Raw genomic sequence first — 26,798 nt, 5'->3', positions numbered from 1 at the left:
AAGCTGCGCGGAGGCTGCAGCCAGGGGAGGGTGCTCCTCGCGGCCGCCCCGGGAACTTCCCAGCCGCCCCGCCGCCGCCGCCGCCGCCGCTGCCGCCGCCGCAGTCACCGGGACCGGAAGCCCTTGCGCCGCCCCGAGCGGCCTCTGCTGGCCCCCAGGGTTGTTCCAGACGAGGGCTGGCCGCGCGTCACCCAACATCCCTCCTGGCCCCAGGCGGCCTCCCTCGCCCCGGGACATCCCCAATTAAGCCCGGAGGACCCTTCTCGCGGTCCAGTGAGACCTCCTTCGGTGGCCGCCGTAAGAGCCACCCCCCACCCCGCCCCGCCCCCAGTCCCAGCCTCGCAGCTGGGACGGGAGGGGCACGGAGCCGCCACTCCGGCCGGGCAGGAACACCTGCTCCCGGGGCCCTGCAGCTGGGCGCGTGGTGCCGGGAGAGGCTGCCTACTGTTGTGTGCAGAGATCGCGGAGAACACGGGGCTCCGAAGCTCTGGGCCAGGCGCAGCCGCGTCTCGGCCGCCCCCATCTCCCACCCCTTCTGTGCGACCAAGCTCGAAGCCTGGGGACTCGGGGCTCCTGGGGGATCGAAGGGCCGCCACCCCTGGGATCCGACTTCTGTCCTTAAGAGGTCGTTCGCGAAACAGATGGGGCAAGACCTGTTTTGGGAGCCTTCCCGGTGTCCGCCCCCGCTCTCCAAACCAGACACACTCATCTCCCCTCGGCCCGGACTCTAGCCTTCGGCGGGGGACGAGAGTAGGTCATGGCGGCACTGGCACCTCCTCCACCACTCCCCCCCCCCGCCCCGAAGGGACTGGTATGGGGTTCAGACTTTGCCACTCCGCGTGGGGAGGGTGGATGGACCCTCCGCATCTTCTCCGTGCCCCGAGGAGATCGGGCGGCCCAGATGACCCGCGCTGCTTGCCCTGCCTCACCCCCCCTCCCCCGTTCCGCCCTCCCCGGGCTCCTGGCCCAGGGCCCGGCCGGGGAAGGCGTTGTTTTGCCAGCGGGGGCCGAGCGAGTGCGCAGAGAAAAGCCTCCCTGCTCTAATGAGAGTGCACACAGCGCTGCAGCGAGGAGGATGATTACCCGGCGGGCGGGGGGGCGCAGGCCCGGGCCGCGGGCGGCGTGTGCGGCGGCCCCGCGGGCCCGGAGTCCCCGCCTGTCTGGCTGCTAATCGCACGCTTTCTGCTGTTACGGAGGCAGGCGGGAGCCGGCGGCCGAGCCCAGCGCCGGCGACTCGGCGGGTGACACGGAAACATGGCGCAGCGCCCCTCCCCCGCCCGCCCTCCCCGCGCTCCCGCCTCCCGCCTCGCACTTCCTCCCGCCCGCGCGGCTTTTGCAGTTCTAATGCTCTGCTGTCGGCCCGGCACCATTACGCTAGCAGCCGCTTCTCGGCGGCCCCGCGCGTCTCTTTCCCCTTTGTTTTCCAGGTCTATAGAAAACGTTTGCTTTTGTCCCGAGCTCTCGTTAAACCAAACTTGTGGTGGCAACGGAAGGCGGTGCGGGCGGGGAGGGGCCCGGGGATTTTGGCAGCAGCCGACCAGAGCGTGGTGGAAACTTCTCTCGCTGGGTTCCCCGCCACCCCGCCTTCCCCCCTCCCCCCTCCCCTCACACACACAGGCCAGCCGGCCTGCCGACGCTTCCCCCTTTTCCCCCGAGAGGCCTCGGCGCTCCAGGAAGGAGATCTGGGCCAGAGGGGCTGTGACCAGGGGTGAAGAGCCTAGGGTGCGTGCCTGTGAGCTCCGAGTCTTGGGGCACGCGGTAACCTCGATCCTTGCAGCCCTGACTGTCCTCTCTCCCTCCCTTTGGTCATTCGGGGCTTTGTATCAGCTGGTGGAAAAGGAAGGGGAGGGAAGAGAAGAAAGTGGTTTGTGTGTGGCTTTTCTATTAAGGGTTTGTTGGAATCTCTCACCCCCAACTGTACAGGCTCCTTTATAGGATCTAGGGCGAGAAGGAGGGGGGATAAGCGGGGGCTCCACAGGGGGTAAGGGTCAGGAACCTAGACCTGGGAACTGGATCTTACTCTACTGGCCGACTCCGCCACATGGCCCGCTTGAAGGGTGGGGCGACCCTGCAGAGTCGTGGACGGTTGGGCCGGGTCCCTGGATCCAGGAAACGCCAGACCTCCCTCCCCTGGGCAAGAGCGCAGGTCCCCCCTGGCGTGCTCCCCAGCCCAGCGCGCACGCCTTGGCTCTCCGCACCGGAGCTGCTCAGGCGGCAATTTTTTAAGCCTGCAATTAAGCGAGGCGTCGCCGTGTCCTCTGCTAGTGTCGATCCTGTCAGTCGCACATGGCCTTGGTGCTCCGGTCCGAGGCCCCGCGATTAGTCACAGGCTCGCTTCACTCCTTCCCTAATCCGCCTCTGCAGGCAGCCTGGGGACGCGGCCGACTTGGCGGCGCTGGCAGGGAGCCACCGCGCGGGGCGGGCCGCCTGGCCAGTACCAGCCCCGCTGCTCCCGAGCCGGCGTGGGCCCCAGGGTGCGGGTTGGGACTCCCTCCCCCTTCACAGCCCCCAGGCAGGGGCGGCGGCGCCCCTCCTCCTCTCGCCCCACTCCCGGGCCTGCGAGATCTATTTGTGTGGTGTCATTTGCATAAAAATAGGACAAGTGTTTCAGTGCGTTCGAACGCGGGAGGCGAAATCCTTATTGATGTGTCTGTGTGCAGCCCTCGGTTGTCGGAGCGGTTTGATTTAGGGTGTTTGTGTTGCCTTCTGCGAGAAATGAGAGGAAATCCTGCGCAACGCCTTCGGCGGCCGAGGCCCCCCAGAGCATCGTCCCCCCTCTGCGCGGCCCAGAACGGTGCACCGCCTGGACCCCAGCGCGCCGAGTCCACAGCGAGCAGGTTGTGGGCCAGGCGGGCGGCCCATTATGACTCATAAAACCGGGCGGCCTAATCACCAGCTGCCAACCCGTTTACGTGTGGCGCTTCCCAATGCTCCCTTCGCCCGGCCCGGGCCTCCAGCGGGCTCGCTCAGGACACGGCTAGAGCCGCTCAGTTGGGGCTACCCAAGTGGCCACTCCTTCCCGTCTGCAGCGCGGCTTCCCATCCCGGGCGACCCCCGCTCTCCTGGCCTTTGCGCCGCTCGCCAGCAACTCCTCAGCTTGGACAAATAGCTGGGAGGGCGCCGGCCGCGCGGAGCCAGTAAATCAATCATTAACTCCCCGGCGAGGCCTGGCTAGCGGAGGGAGGGAGCAGCGGCCGGAGCCGAGTGCGCGGGGGAGCGCAGGGCCCCCACCCCGGGCTGGGAGCGGTCCACGCGCCAGGGTACAGGGTGCGTGAAGGCGGGTAACCCCAGCGCCTCACGATCCCCTCCAGAAGCTTCGTCCTGCCGGGCCTCTCACGCCCGCACCTTGCCTCGCCGGGCAGGTCGGGTTACTGTGCGGCCCCGGGGCGGGCTTGAACATTAACGAGGCGCCCGGGGCCTCGCGGCCTGCTCTCCCCAAGAGAGCCTGCCGCGCTTGGGCAAGCTCCTCAGATCCGGTTGGGCTCCTCCAGACTCGGGTTTGCCAAAACAAACTCATCGCCCCCGTGCCAACCGGCCTCCCCGCGGCGCCCTCCCCACGGAGCCCACCGTGGGGCGGCACGCAGGGGGTTAAGAGCTCCGATTCGCCCTGGCTCCTCAGCGGCGCTGAGGAAACGCTGATCAAAGTGCTTACGGGGAAGGAAACACACGCACACTCGGGCCTGGGTGGTAGGAGGCCGACTGGAGAGACGGCTCCGAGCCGCCTACCTCGACCCGCTTCCCACACTCTCGGGAACGCGGTGGCGGCGGCGGCGGCGGCGCTGGCCCGCGCGATCCTCCTGGCGGAGCTCCGCGCAGCGGGGCCGGGAGGACGGCGGCGGCGGCGGCGGGGGGGGAGAGGGGGTGGGAGGCGAGCCCGGGCTGCGCGCCAAGAGGCCCGGAGCCGCAGATTAGTCACCGCTCGGCTCAGCACTCACGGGTGCGCCGGGAACCGGGAGGGCAGGCGTCGGCCCCGCTCAGCCGGGCTCCGGGGGCCTCGGCGCCACGGCGCGGGTGCCCCGCCCCCACCCCCGCGTGCGCCCGGCGCGGCTGCATGGACTCTCGGGGGGCCGGCGCTGCCGAGATCCACTTGTCAGTTCAAGGGCAGGACAGAAACTCTGCAAGCGGAGTCTCGCGAACAGGAAATTTCTCATTGACAAGGTGCTGCCCCTCCCCCACGCCCGGCTTCAAAACAAAACAAAAACCCAGCGCGAGCGGCCAACTCGGCCCGCCACGACCTGCACCCCTCTGCTGCGCCGGTGACCCCGCTTCTCGGCCCCGGCCGGGGGAGCCGAGAACTCGCCGAGACCCGGGCCCCGAGCGCAGGCGGCGGCCGACGAACAGGCCCAGCGGGCAGCTTCGGCTCGGGCCCCACCGAGGGCGCCCCGCTGCCACCCTCCAGGGCCCGGGCAGGGGCGGGCGGGGGCGCTGAGCCCGGGAGGCCTCACGCCTTCCCGGGGTCTGAAGCCGGCGGAGCGCTTCCGCGGGGCTGGAGACCGGCGGGTCAGCGGGTCCCCGAGGGCGTGGGGGTGGGGAGGCGGCGCGGCGCCGCCGGCTGGGCGAATCCCGCCGCGGAGACCCGAGAGGGCGGCGAGCTCGGCCTGGCAAAGTTCCTGCTCAAACTCCATGTTTAGAAACTCCAGCGGCGTTGCGGGAGGCCGGAGAGAGCCAGCCCGCGCGGACCGTGCGGGGGCGGCCGGCACCCGCCTTCCACTCCCGGGGCGGGGGGGGGGGTCCGTGCTCCCCTGCTCCCCCCACTCGGGCGGACTGAGAAGTCTGTCTAGAGGGCGAGGAGGGCCGGGGCCCCGGGTTCATTCTTTTGTGTGTGTGCCCCTCTCCTTCCTACACACGCTAAAGGAAATTTCTAAACCCTTGTCATTTATTGAATTCAGCCAGGAGAGGAAGCCTTTTAGGGACCCTGATATTCAGGGTAATTTCGTATTTGACACATGTAAATACTTAGTACTCTCAGGTAAGGTCAAATTATTTATCATCTTAATTTATATTTCAATAGGCCTACAATTTGGAGGCGCGAAATGCCTCCTTATGAATCATTATGGTCTATTAGGGGAAGTAATGTATAAACAGCACTATTTGGGAGGGAATCACTTATGTTGACATTTAAATGGCTCTTCAATAGTTAAAAAAAAAGACATTCGAGTGCCTTTGATTAAATATACAATTTACAAGACCATCAGAAAAGCCATCAGGAATATAAATTCTTCTTGGGATTTTTATTTATTTCTTTCTGATTTTTTTTTAAGCCTTCCAGGGCACGCACGTCATTTAATCCCTATGGGAAAATTACAAATTTCAGGCAAAATATCCTCTGCTCTCCCCAGCTAATGTCTTAGAGGAAACCCAGGGAACCACTGGAAATGTGAGCCAACTCCACCAGCAAGGCAGGCCAGTGGGAAGTTGGGAGATCTTTGTACCTAGGAAACAGAATCAACCACTTTCTAACAATATTGCAACTGATCTGTGAAACATAGTAGCTTCCCTGCTGGACTAGAACCTTTCTTTTGGCCTGAGTCCATCTATCCATCTATCCATTCATCCATCCATCCATCCTGGTGCTTCCACAGCACCCATATCAGGGGTCATACCATTTGAAGTCATCCTCCTACACCTGCTAAAGTATCACAGCAGAGGCTCTTCCGGACTGCCCCCTCCCCCAACTCTATGCACTCTTTATTGAATTACCCTGTTGTATTCATTCCCTTGAAGCATCTCCCATCTTCAGAATGCCCTTCCTTGACCCCACCTCTCCTTCCCCGGCTCCCTATTTATCTGTTCCCTTGCACAGCTGTACTTCTTGAAAGAGGTGTCTACAGCTATGTGGCATTTCTATTTCCTTACCTCCAGTGCACTCAAGATCAGCTAGTTTTGAAGTTATTCTATGATTTGGGGAAAATTGTAGCTTTGTCTGTAACAGCATTAGATGAGAAACAACCGACTTGTCCAGTAATGACATTGATGGTACGTGCATAGGATGAAATATTCTGTGGCTATTTTAAAAATTAAGATCTGCTCTGTGAACTGATACAGAATGAAACCTTCAGGTCTTTTTTTTTTTTTTTTTTTTTCCTTCAGGTCTATTGTAACGAGAAAAACAAGGTGCAGAAGGAAGTGGTGTGTATAGTATGCTACAATTTGGGTATGTTACACTTTGGATAAAAACAAAGTAGGGGGGAATATAGACACGTCTCTATTATGTGCAGGAAACATCTTCAACACTGCTGGGGAGCACCCCATCACTACCATTTTCTTTGTACATGTGCATGCCCTCCTCCTTCGTTTTATTTTTAGAAATGGGTATAGCATAAACTGTTTTCTGTTTTGCCTATTATCACTACATCTCACAGATCATTTTCTAGCAGCATGGGAAGATGGGCCTTATCTGTGCCAAGGTTGGTGGAGTTTCATTATATATAGATACATCATGTATCACATTCGTCAAACTACACCAGCCTCCCTGGCCATTCTGCAAAGATCCTCAAAATCACCGGTCACTTCCTTGTTGCCAGTCCTTCCTTTGGCCTCAGAAACACTCAACACCCCTGACTACACCCCCTCAAACTGCTCTTGGCTTTCCTGATGCCACAGACACAGGTTTCCATCCTGCCTCTGACCTTCTTTCTAGGTTCTTCTATATAGGTTCTTCTCTATGCTTTACTACTTGCTTTGGGCCTGGATGAGATTGGGGGAGGGGGAGAGGGGAGGATCCAGGCCCATGGCTTTATTTTTTTTTTAAGATTTTATTTATTTATTCATGAGAGAGGCAGAGACATAGGCAGAGTGAGAAGCAGGCTCCATGCAGGAAGCCTGATGTGGGACTCGATCCCTGAACTCCCTGGACTCCGGGATCATGCCCTGAGCCAAAGGCAGACGCTTAACCGCTGAGCCACCCAGGCATCCTAGCCCATGGCGTTAAATACCATCTATTTGCTGATGATTTTTACATTCCAGCCCCCCACCCCCACCATTCCACACCCCCTATATCAAGCTGCAGACCTGACATCTCAACTTGGCAATCTATGTCCGGTTTAATAATGACAATAGCTAACATTTGCATAGTGCAGGCAGTACTCCTCTAGTAAGCACTTTATGTAAATTGACTATTAATCTTTATCCACATTTTGCAGATGAGGAAACTGAGAAAGGCTACAAAACATTCCCAAGGTCACTCAGAAAATGCTGGAGATGGGATTCAAACCCATGCAGTTCTATCTCCTGTTCGCAGCCATTCTCTTCACTGCCTCCAGGCCTGTGTAGAACTGAATTCTTTTTTAAAAAAGATTTTATTTGTTTATTCATGAGAGACACAAAGAAGGCAGAAACATAGGCAGAGGGAGAAGCAGGCTCCCTGCGGGGAACCTGATGTAGGAGTGATCCTAGGACCCCAGGATGAAGACCAGAGCCAAAGGCAGATGCTCAACTACAGAGCCACTCAGGTGCTCCAGAACTGAATTTTTAAAATCACGAATTAATCTACCAATATGTGCGGGTATTCACTAAATGCCAGGACCTGTGGCAGGTGCTGGGGAAAGAATGATAAACAGGACAAACTCTCCCTTAAAAGGGGAAATGGGCTCTTTGCTTGGAACCTGCCCTTTGTCCCAATTCCCTCCCCTGTTGAGGAAAATCTCTCAGCCACTCAAGTACTGAAAGCAGAATCCTGGGGGGGAGGGGAAGAGGAGTGGTCATTCTTGTCGCATCTCCTTCCTCTCCCACTTCACCTTTTAGTGGCAGGGCTGTTTCTACTTCCAAATGTCCTGTCCAATAAACCTACTTCCCATTCTCCCACATCCACTTTAGGCCAGGCCATGATCTTCACTTGCCCATGATTATTGGGCGCCCGGCTGGCTCATTAAGTAGAGATTCAATTCTTGATCTCTGGGTTGTGAGTTCAAGCCCCAAGTTGCATGTAGAGATGACTTACAACTAACATCTTTTTTTTTTTTTAAGATTTTATTTATTTATACATGAGAGACACACAGAGAGAGAGAGAGGCAGAGACACAGGCAGAGGGAGAAGCAGGCTCCACACAGGGAGCTCGACGCAGGACTCGATCCCGGGTCTCCAGGATCACACCCCGGGCCGAAGGCAGTGCTAAACCGCTGGGCCACCAGGGCTGCCCACAACTAACGTCTTTAAAAAATAATAATAATAACCAAAGATTATGATTCCAGCCGGTCTCTGTACTGCCACTGTCAGCCCCCATCTGACCCATCTTCCACAGCAAGATGGTACTGAGTCAATATCCTATATCACAGCAAGAGAAGAAACCGAGTGTTTAAGAGAGCAAGACAATTGTGGGTGTGTGCTAAAGGAAAAGTGGGGGAGAGGGTCCCCGGGCCTGCTGGGAGTGGCTCTGTAGTTCTCTCAAGGATTGAGTTGTTGGAAGAATTTGAAAAAGGGAAGGATGAATCCAGAAGAGCCATTATTGTCTGGGAACGTCCAAGGGAGGCCCCATGGGAGCACAGGGGGCAGACCCACAGGTCTCTGCCAGAGAAGCCAAGGTTCCTGGGTGTGCCCATTGGGGGGGAAGGCCTTGGACATCCTTGGTATCCTTGCTAAGAGCCACAGACTATTATCCTCAGGAGATGAGTGAGGGACAGTCAAAAGCAAGCCAGAAACCCAGAGCCAAAACCAGAACCTCCTTAGAGCACCTTGCCTATTGCCAATCATCTGGTCTTGACTTGGTGGCAAAAGATTGTGACTAGCTTTCTTCTCAAGACCCTTCAGAAACCTTACGAGTGGGTTCTGGTCACACTTGACCTTAGGCAATTGGAGTTCTACTCTCATTTCCACACCATTTGACTTCTAACAGTAACTGTGCCACTGCGACACACTTGGTAGCAAAGCAGGTCTTTTTTAACAATGAATAATTCCTACATGATAAAAATAGCAACTGTTTATTGAGGGCTTTTGCTCTTTGCAGTTACTTTATTGGCTGCATTTCCAATATGTTTGTGTATGTACATCCCATAAGCCCCCCAAATAATCCTATGGGTGAGGTATTACTATTCACACATTATAGTCAGGGAAACGGGAGCTCTTACAATTGCCCTCCAAAAATACCAGCTTATCTGGGCGAGTTTGGCTACAGGGGATTTCTACCTGACTCCGAATCTGAGCTCTTTCTAGCCAAGTAGACGGTTCGCCTCCCACACACAGGCACCATTCCCCCAAACCCTAAACTATTTCTGGGATCAGATCCTACATAGCTTCTCTAATCGTGTCCTTCTGGGGTCGTCCTGGCAACTGGCCAACAGCAGCAACTATCACAAAAGGAGTTTGTTTCTTTCTGGGATCAGCAGGTCTCAGATGATCTGTTGTGTTCACCATGGGAACCTAAGAGTTTATCATCTGAATGAAGAGTTGCCTTCTTCCCAGCTAAGCTTTGAAAAAGTCCGGGACCAAGTTCAAGGGAAGGCCTTGCTCCCCAGAACAAGCAGGTTCCCTAGCTCTGTTTGGCTAAATTACAGCTCAGTGTTTGGCAAGATTATAAACCACCTTGCCCTTTCATACTTCTGGGCAACATTGTTGTTTTTTTCCTCCCTTCTCCTGTTCTGAGGTTTTTTTTTTTCTTTTTAAATTTTTAAAAAATATTTTATTTGTTCATGAGAGACACACACACACACACACAGAGAGAGAGAGAGAGGCAGAGACACAGGCAGAGGGAGAAGCAGGGTCCCCGCAGGGAGCCTGATGTGGAACTGGATCCCAGATCCCAGGATCAGGACCTAAGCCTAAGGCAGGCGCCCAACCGCTGAGCCACCTGCCTTGAGTTTTGATAAACACTACTCTGCTCTTAGCACCGGGGGAGCCAGAGCAGGGGAAAAGATGATCCAGGAAGAACACCACACACACCCCTTCTGAAGCTGGACAGTTCTTGAGATTTAGGGAGAAGAGGGTCACTAGCTTTTTCCAGCTCTTACAAGAAACAATAGCTAGGGGGCGGCCCGGGTGGCTCAGCGGTTTAGCGACACCTTCGGTCCAGGGCCTGACCCTGGAGACCCAGGATGGAGTCCCGCGTCGGGCTCCCTGCACGGAGCCTGCTTCTCCCTCTGCCTGTGTCTCTGCCTCTCTCTCTCTCTCTCTCTCTCTCTGTGTGTCTCTCATGAGTAAATAAATAAAATATTTTTTAAAAAAAGAAACAATAGCTAGGGTTTATTAAGAGCTTAGTGTCCGCCAGGCACAGTTCTAAACACTTTATATGCACTAGTAATCTCATTTCATAGAGAAAACCACCCTATAATAAAGGTGCTATTATTCCCATTTCACAGATGAAGAAACTAAGACTTGAGAGGATAATTAACTAGTCTACTTGCCTGGGCACTCATCACCTGATTCCTAGAGCCCAAACTTTTATCCACGCAGTCTTTCAGACTTTTCGGGCCCCCTGTGGTCAGCTTCATTACTCTGCCAATTGCACAGGCTCACCACAATTGGGTGCTTTATGCAGATCTGAAGGAAATGGCCTTCACGGCATCCTGGCACACGAAGGATGTCCCCTGAGGACATAATGGTCCCTCAGGTCCTTCTGAGGTATGTCTTCTCTTGAGTAGCTGTCCAAGATGAGACCCCATTCGGGGCGCGCGGAAACTCTGCTAGGATCCCCGCTCCAGAGCGTGGTCATCCCTGCCCTGCTCTTTGACAAAGCACACTGGCAGTCCATGGGTGCCCTCACCGGTTCAATGCCAGCGGCTGCACGGGGACCTCTCTGACCTGCTCGCTGGCACAGGGAGCGCAGAGGAGGGAAGATCAATCTCCAAGATAATTTAGGTTCTGTCTTTGCTCGATCCAGCCTCTGTCCTCTGCTCTAGGGCTGACGACTATGATTAATGCACCACCGAGTATTTCCTCTCGTCGGCTTCTTCCCTGCTTTGGGGTTTATTTTACAGCCGTTGCCAGAGTTTCTCCTCTGAAGAGAGTAAATACTCAGAGACTGGAGCACAGCCCTTGGTGTTACTCAGAGAGCGTCGCAGGCGGCAGGTGGCACTGGGCCATTTCTAGAGTAGGTGATGTGACTGTTTGGGGTTCAGCGTTAACCCACTACCTCCACTGACGGAAGCCTAATCTTTTAATTATTCTGAAAATACCAAGAATAAGGGTTGCAGGGAAGGCAATTAATAGGATCACACTGTCTATTCCTCATTTGTAATTATATATTATTATTTTTTGCCCTACTTTGTTCCAATAATGATTTAAGGATGCTTCCAAAGATACACAAAACCCAGCAAAGATAAATAGAAAAAATGGGACATGAATTATAATGTCATGCCTGCTCACAACATCTTTGCCCCGGTCCACAATATAGAACTGAATTCATAGCACCTTTCAAAAATGAGGGAATTCAACTCTTTTGGTGGCAACACTGGACTCTTTATAAAGTGAGGGGTTGGTATGCAGGAATGGAAAGAACCATGGAGGGGACAAGAGATCTGGTTCCTAAAGCTGGCTCCCTGGGTGTGTGACCTTGGGTGAGTCACTCATCCTCTCTGGATTTGGGATTCTGGGATTCTCAAGTGTCTCTGCCAATCTCAATCTCTGGGGTGCCTCCTCCCTCTCTCTGAACCTCTAACCCCTGCCATCATGCAGGTGGAAGCAAGAACTGCCCATCTGGCAACAAGCACCCTAGGAATGAAGCTCCCCCCCCCCCACACACACACACTGGAAAAGCTTCGCAGACCCTGGGACAATGAAACTCCAAATGTCTCTTCCCCCAAGGCAAGGACCTCACCTCCTTCCAATCTTTAGCTAACAGAGACTCCCAGAAGAGCCCAGGTGGCCTGGAGGATGTGCGTTAGGGAGGCAGGAGTCACGCCCCTCCAGAGCTTCAGTCTCTCCCTCCTCCAAGGAGGCGGGCAAGGGAGAGCTACTTTCTTTTCTCCTCTTGCCATTTAAGACCCTCTTCTATATAACCTGGTCCATCTCTCTAGATCCAGCCTCGTGTTCCCTTCATTCCCTCCTGTCTTCCACTTTGTTATCCCTTGCAGCACCGAACACAATGCTTAGCACGTCATTTGTGCAAAACATCCACAATAGCCCTCCCCTACCCCCCCACCCCCACGTCTCCGTGGGCCCTCTACTGCTTCTACTAAGGGATTCTCCAAGATTTCCTCGAAGGATTCCACAGGCCAGAGGGATCTCCGGAATCTCAGTCTTCATTACCTGCCTCGAGTGGGCAGCTGCCTGGGAAGATTCTTTTATACAAAGCCAGCACGGGCGACATGGGTTCACCCCATGAAAGACATGCTACACAAAAGAACACGCACACTAGGATTCCATGTACATCAAGTTTTCAAGTGGGCAAAGCCAGTCTAAAGTGGAAGCCAATCTAAGGTGTGCCAGAAGTCAGCGCTGGGGCTGCGGTAGAGGGAGGAGCACGAAGGGGAATTGGGGGGGTGGGGGGGAATATTCTGCATCTTGATCTGGATGCAGGATACACGGGTGTGTTCAGCTTGTAAAAATTCATCAAGCTGTACACTTAGGATTCATCCACTTTAATGTCGGTGCACTGCACTTCAATAAAATGTTAACAAAATAAAAAAAAATACAATAAAGCAAAACGTCCAGAAACAAAAGGGGGGAGAAAGAATACGGCTTCTAATTGTATTAGAGCTCTGTGTGGGAGACCTGGCTGCAGGAGGGTGGGGACACTCTCTGGTGGAGTGAGGCTGGGAGAGAACAGGGCAGCGAGGTTATTCTAGACACAGCCCGGAGGCACAGGGGAAGATCACGTGAACAGAAGCAAACTTTCAGGCCGAAAGCAGGCCTCGTTGGCCGGTGGCCAGGCCCCCACCCGGGTTGAGGATGCACGGCGCAGCTTCGCGGCAGCCCTGCCCGTGGCCCAGGACTCCAGAGTAAGAGCGGAAAGCAGGCAGCGTTGGCGGATGGCCAGGCCCCCACCCTGTCTTTCCTCTTATCTTCCTCTCCTCTACAGGAACTTCCTTCCACTCCAGCCAAATTGGACTTGTCACTCCCCCCTATCCGAGGGCAGCCTCTCCCTACCATTGCGCACGCGCGTTCCCCCCCCCCCCCCCCACCACCACCAGCCTCCTTCTCCCACTAGTCCTCTAACCCTGCTTCCTCTTGCTGCTCCTGCTGACCACCTGCTCATTATATGCCGTGATGCATGGACTGGGATCCAGGAACCTGGGAGTCACCTTTGACCGCAACACGTTTGTGGACCTGAGCCAAACCCCTGGCTTTGCAGAGGCAGAAACCAAGGGCCCAGGAGGGAGGAAAGCCAGTGTCTCCAGGGCTCTGGAGGGCTCCTGTCTCTGGTGGGCCACCAGCTGCCAGGCCACAGATCCATCCATCTGGTTGCGGGAAGCCAGGGCGGGCTCTCTCCTTTGCACTTGGAACCTCGTGTCCCCTCTGTATGGCTGTCCCTGCTTTCATCTCTCACATCCAGTGAGTCCCCTCTGGTAGGTCAATGTCCTCCCTCCACAGATTATATATGCCTTGAGGGCAGGGCAGGCTTACTCATGTTTTTTGTTTTGTTTTTAAGATTTTATTTATTTATTCATGAGAGACACAGAAAGAGGCAGAGACACAGGCAGAGGGAGAAGCAGGCTCCATGCAGGGAGCCCAATGTGGGACTCGATCCCGGGACTCCAGGATCACGTCCTGGACCGAAGGCGGTGCTAAACCACTGAGCCACCGGGGCTGCCCTGTTTTTTTTGTTTTGTTTTGTTTTTTACTGGATTCTTGACTTCCTCGCCTGTACACTTCCAACTGGGGAGACTCCAGGAGCACCGGCTGCCCAGTAAGCTCCCGCCACCCGTGCCTGGAGGGCCACGGAAGCCGCGGGGCATTTGCTGGCCTGTGGTCAGATCTGTGGCTGGATATTCTTAGCAGCCTCCAGCCGCTGGTCTCGACAATTTCAACTTCCCTGTCACCAGGGCTTAGATCCCTCACCACCCTGGGTAGAGATGTTTTCCCAGCAGGCACCTCAGAATAGAGAGCGAAGCGGGCGTGCTGGTTTACAAAGGCCCAAACTTTGGGGCCAAGCCCAGCGTCACACTTCGCCTGTTGCTACCCACTGCTGCCCCAAGCCTGACTGACCAGCCAGACTGTTTGGAGAACACATTCTGCCTTAGCAGAACTGCTTGGCATGCCAGGAGCTTTTGGCCACAGCACGGCGGTTAGCACGTCTGACCTCGTTCCTGGGCCCCGGGGCAACTCCGAGGCCTGGGAGTCTCAGACACTTGCTGACCTTCCTTTTAGAGGTTTCGAGACATCCACTGGGGAAGAAACCGCGACTTTTGCAAAATGGGTCACAGGGATCAGAAATCCCCATTCTGTCTCTTTCTTGAAATCCCTGGGTGAATTCCTCTTCTGGATCAACATGCCTCTCCCACTTTCAAGGGGATGTCACATGTGGCCTGCCACCAAGCTGTGTGTGCAACTGTGGTGGTGGGGATGGGGGTGGCACAGGATCCCAGGGACCCTCCACCAGAGCACTGTGGGCAGGGAGGGCCATGTAGGGTCAGTAGGGATGCTGTGGTGGCTTACACACATTTCGTGGTGAAGTCTTCCGTGTATTCACTATCAGCTCACGACGCTGTTCACGAATAGAATAAAATCCTCTGCCCTACAGAGCTGAGGCTCTGGCAACTGCTGTGAGCTTTGTGGGCCTTCTCTGTTGGGTGCCATCATCCCTGAGTCTCTAAGCTGCACTGTGCACTCCTCAGTGCTGCAAGGAATATGGCACTTGACCTCCCCCAACTGCCCTGCCTTTTCTTCTCCTGGTTTCCTTCCCCATGTTCTCATTTCTCTTGGTGTGGCTGCACCTGTAGCTGTGTCTGACTTGGCTTCATTTATCTTGCTTTGGAAATGCAGGGGCACAGCCTGGGAGGAGATACTGGCTGGGGCACAGAATGGGTTCCCAGTATGTGTGTGTGTGTGTGTGTGTGTGTGTGTGTGTGCGCATGAGTGTAAGGTTCAGGAGGAGCAGAAATGCTTCCTCTCTCCCTGTACCACTGTCCCAACAATCCACAGCAGGTATAAGTCAGGTTCAATGTCAAAACCCCGCATCCTTGGAAGGTGCTAGCTGGTGAGGACGGCAGCTGTGGAGCGGGTTCAGGTAAGGGGCAGGAGGGGAGGAAAGAGCATCAGAGAAGCTGTGATGGAAGAAACCTTCCGAAGTCCCACTGGGCTCTTTGCGACTTTGAGATTTGAGCTAGGGCCTTAAGGGGACCGTGAAGATTCTGAAATTATACAAATGCTTATGAAACACACCCTATGTATAAGTCAGGTGCTATGGGAATGAGTCTATGTGCTCTCAAGGCAGAATGCCCTGGAAAAGACGCTCCAGGCACTGGGGAGGCTACTGGTCAGGCACAGGGTGGAGGGGTATGTTGTGGTTGGGCACGTGGGGGTGATAAAAGCTGTTGAGGCCAGCCTGGCTTGTCCAGTTCTGGAAGGCTGCCCACACAGTCCACTTAAGGCCAGCTGAGCCAGTGGGAAGATTGGTGGGCAAGACGGGTGAGGTCTCTGCAGTCTGCTGTCAGGCGTTAGAGGCAGCCACCCTGGGGAAGGTGCGTGATTGCTGGAGAGGGTGAGTTGTGGGGGTTAAGGCCTCTAGTGGAAGTGTTTCGTCACTAACCTCACAATGTGAAGGTAATAAAATAGTAATTCTAGCAGCTGGCATGCATGAGCATTTGCTATGGTTGTGTACTATATAATCCCCTGTAGTAGTTTAAACATGGCCACTACTTCTCTATAGCTCCTCCAACCAAGGGGGTTGTGTTATGGGCTGAATTGTGTCCCCTTAAATCCACATACTGAAGTCCTAATCCCTGGTACCTCAGAATATGACTGTGTTTGGAATTAGGGTCTTTAAAGAGGAAATTAAATTAAAATGTGGTCATGAGGGTGGGCCCTAATCCAATCTGTCTGGTGTCCTGATAAAAAGAAGAAATAGGGACACAGACACACCCAGAGGGAAGACCATGTGAGGTCACAGTGAGAAGGTGGCTGTCTACAAGCCCAGGAGAGAGGCCTCAGAAGCCAACCCCACTGACACTTTGATCTCGGACTTGTAGCTTCCAGAATGTGAGGCAGTATATTTCTGTCATTGAAGCCCCTCCAACACCCCCAGCATGTGGTACTTTGTTATGGCGGTCCAGGCAAACTAAGACACTATGGACTCTACATCCCCTCCCCTAGAATCTGGGCTGGCCCAGGGACCTGCTTTGGCCACACAGGGCCCAGGAGAAGTGATGCTGTCTGACTTCAGAAGCAAGGTCCTGAGAGACCATGCAGCCATCTGCTTCACTCTTTCAGGCAGTTCTGAAAACAGCCCCAGAAAGAAGCGAGTCTCAGGTACTTTTTTTTTTTTAATTTTTATTTATTTATGATAGTCACACAGAGAGAGAGAGGCAGAGACATAGGCAGAGGGAGAAGCAGGCTCCATGTATCTGGAGCCCGATGTGGGATTCGATCCCGGATCTCCAGGATCGTGCCCTGGGCCAAAGGCAGGCGCTAAACCGCTGTGCCACCCAGGGATCCCGAGTCTCAGGTACTAAAGGATGTGAGGTGACAGGGAGGGGAGCCACTTTTCACCCCACCTGGGAGCTGGTGCCAACTGCCAGACTGTGCACTATGCCCCAGTGTGCCTTCCCTAGGAGTCTTCCAGCTGACTGCACCTGTGCTGTGTGAGCCACCAGCTGTGTGCGGGAACTGCCAAACAGTGAGGGAGAATACACGGATGTTTAAAGCCACTACATTGTAGGGTACTTTGTTACACAGTAGTAACTAACTGATACATCTCCTTGAAACATACTGTAGAAAGGTTTCCTTCCAAAAATTTTGGAAGAAGGTGTACTTTCATGTATATTGCGGCGGAGCCCTCAAGGAAATGGGAAAATCCTTTATCCCGAACTGTTTCTTTGCTCTGGCTGCCTCACTCCCCCACCCTGCTCCACTGTGTCTGTATCTGCTGTTTCCAATTCTGGGGCATAGCACAGGGTACCTCAGGAGGTAAAGGAGGAAGGGTGTGCTCTCCCTGAGTCATCAAGAAGAAAGACCTCCTTTTTTTTAAAATTTTTTTATTTTTTATTATTCAGCCTCTAACAATAAGCGGCCCCCTCTGCCAGTCAAATCCCTGAACATTGATGAATCAAATACCTAATACCTACAGGATACACAGCCACAGCACCATTATGAAAATAGCCACCTTTTATTAAGCATCTACTAAGTACCAGGTGCATATTTAATGCATTCCCCTATTTAATCCTTGTGGGAGTACAGTCAAAACAAGTAATTAGTCATGATTATTATCCTTTTTGTAGACGAGGAAATCGACCCAGAGAGGTTAAGTAGTTCTCCTGAGGTCACAAAGCTGCTGAGCCCACACTCCCAAACTGATGGTTTTTCCTCTCCTCCAAGGTCTGACACTTAAGGAGAATGGGGACTTTTGTCCTGGTGAGTAGAAATAGGAGGAGCTGGTCCTCGAGGGGCAGGCCTCAGTGGTGGCTGGGGCCAGGCCAAGTCTGTAAGAGGAGGCAGAGCAATGGGTGGAGCCACCAGGAAATGCCTCGGGGAGAAGGTGAACCAGTCTGGAGGGAGGGAAGGAGGAGCTGGGAGGTCTTGGGGAGGTAGAGGTGGGGGTGGGGTGGAAGCTCCTCTACTGTCCTTACCTGGGGGGCAGGAACAATGAACAGCACACCACCACCCCCAACCACCCCCACCCCCGTCTCTCAGCCCATCCCTGGAGCAGACTGCCCCTCCATCACTGTCTGGCCTCCTGCTGGCTTCTCCATCTCGGTCACCCCACCTTTCTTCCCTGGCTCCTGCTGATGCAAATCCCTACCTGAAGCCCCACCTGATTAAGGGCTGACTGTGCCTAGCTTGTGCTTATCTGCACCCCCACATTTCATCCTCATGACACCTGAGGTAGGCACCTCGTCACCCCCATTGTACAGATGGGGCACCTGCGACACGAAGCTATGAGTGGATGGGAAGCCTACAGTACGGCCTAGCCTAGTTACTCTGTGTGGGGATCCCTTCCTGGCCTCCTGGGTCCTCAGAGACCTTCTCTGCCATAGATTCCCAAGGTGCTCATGTGTGTGTCACTCACTCAGGCAAGTGGTGTGTACCCATCAACCTGTGCTCCCCGGCCAGCATCATGGAGGCCTGGGGACCATTTCCCGCCCTCAGCTCAGTGTCTGGTGTGTGGAAGGGGCCCAGTAATGGGAGCTCCAGTGGTCAAACTGTTGCATAGATACGCAGCTCCATGCCTCACACACCCTCTGCTCTGAACTCCAGTCAGCCGACGTGAGGCTAGTGGTGGTGATGGGGGAGGTGAAGGAGCCCCAGAAAGAGAAGCAGGAGGACCAGACAGAGCAGCTTCCTCACACTGCCAAGCACAAGCTCCATTGCCTTTTTCCAGAATAAGAGCTTGAGCCAGAGGGGTAAATGGGACCCTTCCTCAGTGACAGCTCTCAACCACTCCTTTCTCAAATGACAGCAGATTGTAGGACACATATGATGGTTCTCCCTCCTCTGTTCTGCCTTCCCAGGCTCCCTTTTAATGCTGCCTCATCCTGAGTTACTCTGGGAGGCAGCTCTGGAGGGTAATCCATGCCCCACCTCCCTCTGGGAGCCAGCGAGCTGGCCTAAATGGTCTACCGTTGACTTCTTCAGCTCCCGACTCTCTCCATCCCAACACAGGTAGACCTCCCGAGGGCCCCACACCAGGATGTCTGACCTGAAGACATTGTGTCCTCAGCCAGTGTTCTCATTTGGAGCTCAAGAAGCTTCTAGTTGAGACCAGGCCCATGGGCAGGGCTGATACGGGATCACAGGGAAACCATGGGACACCTCGTGTAGCCAGTAACCCCCATCAGGGAATCAGAAGGTGCCCCTCTGCTGCCCTGTACCAACTATGCAAAGGGACTAGAAATGACTAGAAACCAAGAATGATTGTCCCTTTACCCCATCCCTACAGCCCAGTAGACAACTCCAACTGAGAACCCGGCAGCCAGCACTGACTTTGCCCCATGAGCTCCCAGGCCTCAGACTAGAAGGAGAATCCACGTTGGCCCAGCACTTCAAAGAGATCAACTCATTTCATCTTGAAAACCACCCCATGAGGGATGCCTGGGTGGCTCAGTGGTTGAGCACCTGCCTTTGGCTCAGGGCATGATCCCATGGTCCCAGGATCGAGTCCTGCATTGGGCTCCCCTCGGAGCCTGCTTCTCCCTCCACCTATGTCTCTGCCTCTCTCTGTGTCTCTCCTGAATAAATAAATAAAATCGTTGGGAAAAAAAAAAGAAAACCACCCCACGAGGTACACAGCTGCAGGTTATTGACACTCTTTCCACCACGAGTCGATGCCCCCACTCCTACAAATCTCAGCTGGGTTCATGACTGCTTTGAACACAAAGGACATCTGGGACAATTAAACTTACACCAGGAGTTTGCAAGTGGCTCTCTGGAGGAGGTCCACCTGGAGCCGGCTGTCAGGGAGAGGAAGACCATCGGCAGGCAGGGGGCCCAGGAACTGAGGCTGCCTGGTAGATTTCCCTGCAGCTTGTGGAAACTAGCGTAGAGGGGGATCAGGCCCAGGGAAGGGGAGCGGGGGGCTTGGACTCTGATCCAGTTTGTTTTCCCTGTTTCCAAAAGCTACTGTTTTTAAAGATCAAGGACCAAATCTCAGATTTTCCTGAAAAGTACAAGAAAACCACAGGCTCTTACGTCCCAGGGCATCAGCTAACATTTTCCCCATGATGGCTTTACGAGAGACACTTGGGAGAATTTTCAAGGAAGGAAATTACTTTGAAACCTAACAGGGTCCACGGGAATGCCTAAAAGGAAAAAGCGAAAATCCCAAGTTCTGGCAAGGAGAGCTCTCATACTTGGTTGTGGGAGTATACATGGGCATGACTGCCTTGGAAAACTTTGGCCCTGTCAAAGCTGAACAGAGGCCTGAGTTATAACCTGGCAATACAACTTGTAGGTACACATACAACAGCAACGTGTCCATCTATTCACCAGAAGGCATGTGCTCGAGTGTTCATAGTGGTACTATCAGCAATAGCTCCAAAGCAAAGCTGCCCACACGCCCATCAACAATAGAACAGTAGGGATGCCTGGGTGGCTCAGTGGTTGAGCCGTCTGCCTTTGGCTTAGGTCATGATCCTGGGGTCCTGAGATCAAGTCCCACATCGAGCTCCCCGCAGGAAGCCTGCTTCTCCCTCTGCCTATGTCTCTGCCTCTCTCTGTCTCTCATGAATAAATATATAAAATCTTAAAAAAAACCACACAATAGAACAGTAGACAAATAAATAAAGGTGTTTTCACACAGTGGGATACTACATAGCAAAGAGAATGAATGAACCACACTATATACACTGTGGATGAAACTTATAAGTGTAATGTGGGACAAAAGAAGCTAGACACCAAAATGTCACACTGCAGATTCTGTTTGTGTTAAGTCCTAAATCAGACAATGCTAATCAATGCTATTAGGAGTTAGGAGAACAGGGGTGCCTAGTGTGCTCAATTGGTGGAGTGTGTGACCCTTGATCTCAGGCTGTGAGTTTGAGCCCCACATTGGGTGTAGAGATTACTTTAAAAAGTAGAATAAAAAATGTTAAAAAAAAAAAAGTTAGGACAACAGTTATTTTTGGGGCCACAGTACCTGGAAGAGGGCACAAATTGATTTCTGGGGTGCTGGTGGTGTTCAGTTTCCTGATCTGGGTACTCGCTAAATGGGTGTGGTCATCAAGCTGCACACGAATGGCATGTGTGCTTTTCCATGTAGCTAGCTGGCTTGAACAAAAAGTGAATCATCACCATCGTCATTATCATCATCTAATGGGGAATGAAGGCTGTAAGCACAGAAGGGCCTCTGGGATAGAGTTGCAGACAGATTAACACTGAGAGTGACAAAGAAACAAAGCCAAGGGAGGTTCTGACATGGATCAGTTCAAGATAGACCCAGTTAAATCAGGCAGTCATCAGTGGAATCAGAGACCCAGTTGCAGAGTCAGGAATGGCCAACACGCTCCATAATGGTAGCATATCTGTAAGGCGGTTACATCCAGCTGGTCCCCCTCCCAGTTCTAGGGTAGGATTAGTTACAGAAGATGGATCACCTCACACACCTTTGGAGATGGGAGCCAGAATTCTCCCAAATAAGAGATGGTCTGAATCCTCATGGGGCCCCACCATTAAACATCTGCCCCTGGCCTCCATCATCTTTGCTTACCAGATGTAAATCTTGAGGTTGCCACCTTGAATTTTTAGACAGTGGATTCCTTTGATTGGAATCACTTTGGCCAAAGGCGATTAGATTCCATTAGCCATCAGAATCAATTGAACAGCAAGCTTTCCTTCCTAAAGGAAGGGGCCAGGTTCCAGTACTTGGCTGACTGCAGGGCTCTGGAGGAATTCATTGAAGAGAGGCCCGATTTTAAACATCATCACTTTCTGAAGAGACACATTGGGATCCCTCTCACATTATTCAAGGAGAGCATGAGAAAGTGAAGGCTGCATAAAGAGGAAAGGAGCTGCAAGAAAGTTCTGGATGCCCTTATACAACGAACACATGACTATCTATCCTAGACTGCCAAGGAGGTTAGCTAAACATCTAGTTGGTAGTACAGTGAGGCCCCGTGTGACACCTCCTGGGGCCTACTCCAGATCTGTGTCACTCTAGGACATGCTCAGAGGCCAGAAGGACACTTACTGGGTCTGGGGGTCTCCTCTGGTTTTTCCCACCTGCAGCAGTCCTGCAAGGGAAGCCCAAGCAGGAAGAAAGTTCTCAATCAGTTCTCAATGCTTCTCTCTGAGCACTGGGATGATCTGTGGTCCATCTTCCCAGGTTTCCTGAGGTTTGTGGCCATGACCCAGAAGCCTCTGGTCCCATAACAAACCACCTTAGGAATGCTAATGTGTAATTATTGCATGGATTTATTTAAATTTAATCCAAAACAGAAGATTCCAGCAAAGGTGGTTATATCATTTGATAGTATGTATTTGTATATATAAATGCCATAGCTAGAGATACATAGTTTGGGTTTGAACCATCTGTTTCAGATTGCATTACTGTTCCCAATTCTCCTGCCCTGTAGCCACACCCTTTTGTCATGTGACTTCACAACTCATCCAGCTAGAGGTGGAGTGTGCCTCCCATCCCATCGACATTCAGATTGCAGAACATCTTTTGGCCAATGGAATGTAAGCAGAACAGTGTGCAAGTTCTGAGACTAGGACTTAACCAGGCACGGCCTTTCCACTCTCCCCTCTTGCACTTTTGCCACTGCCCCAAGAAGAACATCTTCTAGGTTGTCCACTTGTTCATGGAGGATAAGAGACACATATAGCAGACTGGACCCAACCCACAATCCAGAGTCAAGCCCAGTTGAGCACACTCTAGAAGAGCTAATCACAGGTGACTCACAGATACATATGTGAGAAAAAAATACTTATTGATGTAAACTACTGAGTTCTGAGGTGGTTTGTTATACGGCATTATGGTAGCAAGCACTGACTGATACACCACTTAAGCATGTGACTCTATCAAGCCCAGACTCCTAATGCACAATCTACCAGCTAAAAGAACATCCCACCTTTCTCTATTCCCTTACCCTTCTTAATTCTTTTCTTAAAAGATTTTATTTATTTATTTATTTATTTATTTATTTATTTATTTATTTATTTATTTTTTAAGAGAGAGAGAAAGTGAGGGAGCAGGGGGAGGAGCAGAAGGGAGAGGGACAGGGGCACCTGGGTGGCTCAGTGGTTGAGCACCTGTCTTCAGCTCATGTCATGATCCTGGGCTCCTGGGATGGAGTCCTGCACCAGGCTCCCCGCAAGGAGTGTTTCTCTCTCTGCCTAAGTCTCTGCCTCTTTGCGTCTCTCATTAGAATAAATAAAATCTTAGGCAGCCCAGGTGGCTCAGCGGTTTAGCGCCGCCTTCAGTCCAGGGTGTGATCCTGAAGGCCTGGGATCAAGTCCCACGTCAGGCTCCCTGCATGGAGCCTGCTCCTCCCTCTGCCTGTGTCTCTGCCTCTCTCTCTCTCTCTCTCTCTCTCTCATGAATAAATAAATGCAATCTTTAAAAAAAAAAGAATAAATAAAATCTTAAAAACAAAGAAGAGGGAGATGGTCAAGCAGACTCCATGCTGAGTGCAGAGCCCAGCATGGGGCTCAACCTCATGACCACAAGATCATGACCTGAGAAGAAATCAAGAGTCAGACGCCTGACCTACTGAGCCACCCAGGCACCCCGACCCTCCTTAATTCTTCATAATACTTACCACAACCTAAAATATTACATACATATTTTTGCTCCTTTATTCTCTCTCTCTGGTGAAATGAAGTTTTATGAATGGCCAAGACACCAGTTTGTTCCCTGCTATAAATGCCCAAAGCCTTGGTAGGTGCACAGTGAGTGTCAATTATGTGCAGAGTGGATGCATATAGTCCTTTCTGTCCTTAGGTAATATGCCCCTTATCTAATTTATGTTCTTGCATGAAGCTCGGTGACTTGGTGATAGGCAAAGTGGACAGAGAAGAAAACATTTTGTGGAGAAAAATCTGCACACAGGAGACCTCCTCATGTTTTCCCCAATGAAGGATGAGTTATTCTTCCTCGAGGAGCCACTCACAGTGGTTGCGGCCCTTGGAAACCACAGCAGGCCTCTAGGACCATGACCAGTCAGCAGGTGGCTTGGCCAGTGCCATCCAATGTCACCGCAACCCAGCTGAATTTCTGTGCCCCGTATCAAGGGCTGTCCTCCACCTTAGGAGATGTCTCCGCATGCTAGTTCACTGGGGGGAACTTCAAAGGGACTTACGTGGCTTCCGAGAGCTGTCAGAACGTTTGACTCTCTGGCATCGTGCCAGCATCACAGGTTAATTGAATTATATGGCAGAAACACTACAATGTCAAGGTCAGATATTACAGCCATCAAAGCCTAACATTAGGCACAATATTTTATAGCACAGACCAAAGTATACCTTTAAACAAATTTCTTTATCTTTCCTGCATCCTCTCTTGCCTCTGGCTGTTAAGACATCCACCACTCAACCAGTCCTATGTGAAGAGCATCCAGGACAAGTTTGTCTGAGGGACCCTCTCTGGCTTATCAGACCAGGGGGACGCCTGAGACCCACTTGTCTGCTGTCCGACTCTGACCTCGGGCCCAAAGTGGGCCTTCTATGAGCCTGAAACTCAGAGAGAGAGAGAGAGAGAGAGAGAGATGCTCTTCTTGGCTCTGTCCCTAAATAAATGCTAGTTCTGGGATCCCTGGGTGGCTCAGAGGTTTAGCGCCTGTCTCTGGCCCAGAGCGTGATCATGGAGTCCCAGGATCGAGTCCCACATCAGGCTCCCTGCATGGAGCCTGCTTCTCCCTCTGCCTGTGTCTCTGCCTCTCTCTCTCTCTCTGTGTGTGTGTGTGTCTCTCATGAATAAATAAATAAATAAATAATCTTAAAAAAAAAATGCTAGTTCTATCTCGGAAGATGGTTCTATCAGCAGGGCAGCAACTAGCTAGACCAGAAAATGGAGTGGGAGGTGGGTGGGGGAGAGTTTCCCTCCAAATGCCTTTTTAATAAGCATGGCTAGAAACTCTCCATGAGTGTGGAAACTGTCCATGGGAGACCCGTGCCACTTATACGCCACTCTGCTTCAGCTCAGAGCAGAGCTGAGCTGGGGCAATTCTCTCAGGGGGAGGATTATGCAGCTGCATCCTGGGTTTCCTGGGGCCTCCCCTGCCCTAACCAATGAACTCAGAGCCAAAGGACTCACATGCAACATGCAATATGCAATCACCAAAGCAAAGTTGATACCTAATGTGTTTAAGTGTCCAGCCTCACCCTACCCCCATACCTATTAAGCATCTTCTGGGATCCCTGGGTGGCGCAGCAGTTTGGCGCCTGCCTTTGGCCCAGGGCGCGATCCTGGAGACCCGGGATCGAATCCCACGTCGGGCTCCCGGTGCATGGAGCCTACTTCTCCCTCTGCCTATGTCTCTGCCTCTCTCTCTCTCTGTGACTATCATAAATAAATAAAAATTTTAAAAAAAATTAAGCATCTTCTATATGTGTATGTGTGTGTGTGTATAAATATGCCAGGCACTATTTTAAGTGTTTTCTGTCCATCTACCAATTGAATTGCCATATTATTACCTTCCATTTTATAGAAGGGCAAAGTGAGGCCCCGGAGAGTAACTGCCTAAAGCCATGCAGTGGGTCAGGTGGCAGAGCCAGGTTTCCAGGCCAGGCCATCAGCCTTGGCTCCACCCTGCCAACCACTGCATGGTCTTAGCTATTTGAACCCCACAAGATTTATTCAAGGTCAACTCTGACCAGGGCACACTGATAAGGTGCTGAGGGCTGGAGGGGCTGGGGAGGAAGGATGGACGAGCGGCATATCTGCGAGGGCAAAGTATTCCTAACTAACATTTGAAGATAAAGTTAAATTAATTCAGGTCTTTGAAGGGGTTTTGAATTCTTTCCAAGGGTAGGCGTGTTGAATAAATATAGCGCTTTTGAAAATCTGCCTTCATATATGGGTGTTCATTGTACTGTTCCTTCGATTTTTCTGTGGGATTGGGATTTTTTTAAATAAAATAAAATAATTTTTTTAAAAAAGAATTAGCCTTAATAGATGATCTCAATCTCAGGGTGGGTGAACAAGATTTCAGGAGCAGTGACTCCCTACAGAGAGACGAACCGGATGACTTTCCCCCTGCACACTCCTGATATCAATCTTCAGAGTTTAATGGCACAGGCAGGTATTCCCCTTAGTGTCTGCCACCACCACTGTGACATTGTCTGGGTGGAGCCTCAGAAAAGAACACAGGATTCCCAGTTCCCAAGTCGTTGCCCCCCGCCCCTGTTCAGCAGATCCGCAGCTCAGAGTTGGCGGGAAACCTTTGCTCATCCAGCTATAAGTGGAAAGTGGGCAAAAGCACACCATCCACTCTTTGGCTTGAAAAATATAAGCCCGAGGAGGAAAAGCCAGGGCTGCTCTCTCTCTAGGTTTCAGTGAGGGTGAGCACAGTGAGGTTTTCAGCCAAGTGGGGCTTATCTCTCTTTGGGGACATTTTAAGTTCTCTGAGGAGGTGCTCAGGCCCTGGGGTATCCCCCAGCCACTCCCCAGTGGCCATAAAGGCGATGCCCAACACACAAGAGGGGCTAGGTGTGGAGGGCCTGACCCTCTCCCCGTTATGTGTTCAGGTATCTCTTGGAGCCCGGATGTCACATCTGTCACCACTCGGCCGGATGGTGTGCTCTTCTTCTAGTGCGCCAGGGCCAACAAGTGACCAAGTGTTAGCCACCCCCCAAGATGGCTCCTCAAGGCCTAAAGCCACCTGTCAGGGGCCTGGGCCAACGCCAGAGCCACCGGGACACCCTGAGGGCCAGCCCCTCACTCCTGGGAAGTTGTGGGCTTGGGGGCCTGCAGGGGCTGCCGACTGGCACTGGAGCTGGCCACCTGAGTGGTGAAAGGGCGGGCCGAGAGGGGGCCACCAGGGGTCGGCCGGGCTCAGGTGGGTGGGGGGATGCCAGGGCTGGGCGCGAGGGTGTGCCCAGGTCTGGGGGCCAACGCGGGCCTGAGTGGTGGGCTGGCAAGGGCACGCTGCCAGCTCTGGCTGGCCCACAGCCAGGAAGTCTGACTGAACTTGGGCCAGCCCTGTTGGCCCACAGACTCTGTAAGCTGAACTGCTCCAGCGCTCCTTGGCCTCTTTGTTTTCACTTCCCTGCAGATCTCCCTTAGTGTTTAGGAATGTGCTTTGAAGGTTCCAGCATGTTTCGCCTCTGCTTAGGGA

General features: G+C 52.9%; 1 protein-coding gene and 1 long non-coding RNA gene across 3 annotated transcripts in view; one reads left to right on the top strand and one right to left on the bottom strand.

The window, feature by feature from the left end:
• The window catches only part of BCOR (BCL6 corepressor), a 114,246-nt gene that overhangs the window by 51,641 nt on the left and 35,807 nt on the right, over positions 1-26,798 (bottom strand). The window lies entirely within an intron of this gene.
• Positions 3,951-10,093, top strand: LOC140628317 (uncharacterized). The gene is made up of 3 exons (XR_012026608.1): positions 3,951-4,158; positions 6,091-6,154; positions 7,966-10,093. It is a non-coding gene; the product is annotated as an uncharacterized lncRNA (long non-coding RNA).

This window comes from Canis lupus, chromosome X (genome assembly GCF_048164855.1).
Source record: "Canis lupus baileyi chromosome X, mCanLup2.hap1, whole genome shotgun sequence".
In the NCBI taxonomy this organism is placed as follows: Eukaryota; Metazoa; Chordata; class Mammalia; order Carnivora; family Canidae; genus Canis; species Canis lupus.
This window is presented reverse-complemented; position numbering and strand designations above follow the sequence as displayed.